Source organism: Anopheles bellator, chromosome 2 (assembly GCF_943735745.2).
Source record: "Anopheles bellator chromosome 2, idAnoBellAS_SP24_06.2, whole genome shotgun sequence".
In the NCBI taxonomy this organism is placed as follows: Eukaryota; Metazoa; Arthropoda; class Insecta; order Diptera; family Culicidae; genus Anopheles; species Anopheles bellator.
This window is the reverse complement of record NC_071286.1, coordinates 64,893,921-64,896,685: the sequence shown is the minus strand read 5'-3', so window position 1 is coordinate 64,896,685 and position 2,765 is coordinate 64,893,921.

The window sequence follows — 2,765 nt, the reverse complement described above, 5'->3', positions numbered from 1 at the left end:
GTCGAGAAACAATGGAAAAGGAGCTCCTTTTTGAATGGGTTTCTTATTTAAAAATTAATACACTCCGTCCTGTTTCGCCTTCGATCGAAGCGATAATGAAGCCACTTCCCGCTATCGGCAAGTTCAGCATCGCCCGGCAACGGGCGACTGTCGCCGGGCGCCGAGGATCTCATCAACGAGGTATTTGTGGCCCAGGCACCGCTCCAGGATGTAGTTAAAAATAACGAATGGGGCCCAGTAATCCTTCACGCGAAAGTTCCCTCGCGGGGGTCGTGACCCTCCTTCCTCGGCATGTTGAGAGGCTCCCATTTTGGAAAAAAGCGATGCCGCCCACCCAATAGCGGAGGGTTTGTGAAGGGTCCAAAGTTCGCGAAAAGAATTGCGGAAACGGAAAAGCAAACACAGGCACACATACAAGCGAAATGGAGTTACGTAGGTCGCACAAAATGGTGGACCCCTGGAAGTCGGTAGGAAGCGCGTGAAATAGCGCGAGGAAGATAATGGAAAAGTTCCGTTTCTTTCGTCCTTCTCGCGCTCCCTCTCGCTCTCTGGACGCTCCTTACAGCATCGTATCCCACAAAAGCCAGCCCACGTGGAGAAGAACAAACGAAACACAAGCAGCAGCAGCAGCAGAACTTACTCGTCCATTCGATTCTCAAACAATAAATTCTTGGGCCACACGGTTTAGGATCCGGGAACACACGGTGGTCCCGGGCGTTCACCAACAACGAGTTGAACGTGGCCTGGCACGTGTGCGCCCCGGACATAAAACAACCGTCTCGTCCGGCAAAACTCCGTGTGGTCGTGTTCATTGAGAGTTCCGTTCGGCAAAAGTGCGAATGAGGCACGGAGAACATCCGCGCAGAAGGCTAGCGAAAGCCGGGAACCGGCATCGGACCGAAGCAGGGCGATGTATTTAGATTCCCACTTGCCCGGGACAGAGGTCCGTCTGCAGTTGTTGCAGTTTCGGTTGTTCCATTCGGCACCACGTTATTCAATTTGCAGCACACTACGGGAGATACTACGGGAGTGGTTTTGAATTTTATTATTTTCCCTCTTGGTTTTTTTTGCTACTCCCGCTAAGGCCGGGCCATTATAAATGCCGGGGCGCCGAATGCAAGATCCGACGGACCCGGTCCCGGCCCCGGTTCCTAAGCCAGGGAAAAGTTTTTTGATGTTGCGCGCGGGTTGCAAAGTTCGGATCACAATTGGAAGCATTTCGGAAGGCTTTTGGGCTATGTTCGCAGGCTTTTTTTCTTCGTCGTTGTTGATTTGCTAACTTTGTTTGGGAAAGCTAAAGCTGGAGCTGGTTACATATTGCTCTCGCGTAGCTAAGTTTTGTTGGCCCCGAAATGACTTATGAGAGTCGAAACAAATACTTGTTTTATAAACGATTATTGAGCTACATTTATGTTGATGTCACTCAATGTTAAAGACATTTCAAAGACAAAAATGGTTCCATCCGTCGTTAGCCAATCAAAAACGTGACCGTGAATTTGGTAATTTATTCATGCGATCATATGTTGGGTTAAATGGCTGCTTTTGGCATCTTTTCCCCAAAACCACTAGGCAAATGGGAACAGAAGAGAGAAAGAGAGAGATAGAGAGACTGAGACTGAGGGAGACAATCGAACAATGGGTGTAGCGAAAACAGAAAAAAAACCCACGGAACTACGTTGCCTTGAAGAGACAAATGGCTTTTCAGCGGCGCACTTTTGTAGCTTGCACATTATCCTTTGGCCCGATCGGGGTCGGTTCAAAGGACGGATAAAATTGGTACCGGTGGGGTACTAGAAAACAATGGCAACCACCCTGGGTGGAGGAACTGCTAAAAGATGTCCTGAATAGGCAACGAGGCAGCAGGCAATCGGTACCCGCTCTTCGTGGGGGCACCCCGTTAGCCCCATTATTTATGTTGTCCATTGTTTCCCATCCTGCCATCTAGACGGGCCCCCGGAATGGAGTCATTTGAAAAAATCGGCACAACGGATGTGTGGCCGCCTCCGGTGGATGGGCATGTGATTTTTATTTTCGATACGGGCCACTCCTAATGGGAACCGCTTTTAGCGGTTTTCGGTGGGAACAGCTGTCAATTAAGGGGCCCGTTTCCGGTTCTTTGGTACGCGCCGAAGGGTGATTAATACGATGGGTTTATGTGTAACGGCCCTTTTCTCCATCACGTACGCCGGGGCGGACCGTTTAAGCGGCCACCGTATTGGCGATTTATGGTTTCTTTTAAAATGTCTTTCGACGGCAAGTAACGGAATCTAAGTTCCTGCCAGACGTAGCGAAATGATATCGTTAAACACTTTTGTGAATTCGATGACCTGACTCGAAAGACGCTCATTAAAAATGTTTGAAACAGTTGAAAAAAAGTAACAAAATGAGAACATAATAATTTGGTAAGGGTGTTTAGCGCAAGGAGTAGTGGAATATACACGTAAAATGGGCAATGGAAGGTCCCACTTCCATAAGTCGATAACTTCCATAACGAAAAGGCGTATAAAAAAGCGCATATTCGTCTACGATGGTTGAAAAAACATTCGTAAAACTGACGCGTCATACGAACATATTTTCTATTTTCTATTTTCTATTTTCTATTTTCTATTTTCTATTTTCTATTTTCTATTTTCTATTTTCTATTTTCTATTTTCTATTTTCTATTTTCTATTTTCTATTTTCTATTTTCTATTTTCTATTTTCTATTTTCTATTTTCTATTTTCTATTTTCTATTTTCTATTTTCTATTTTCTATTTTCTATTTT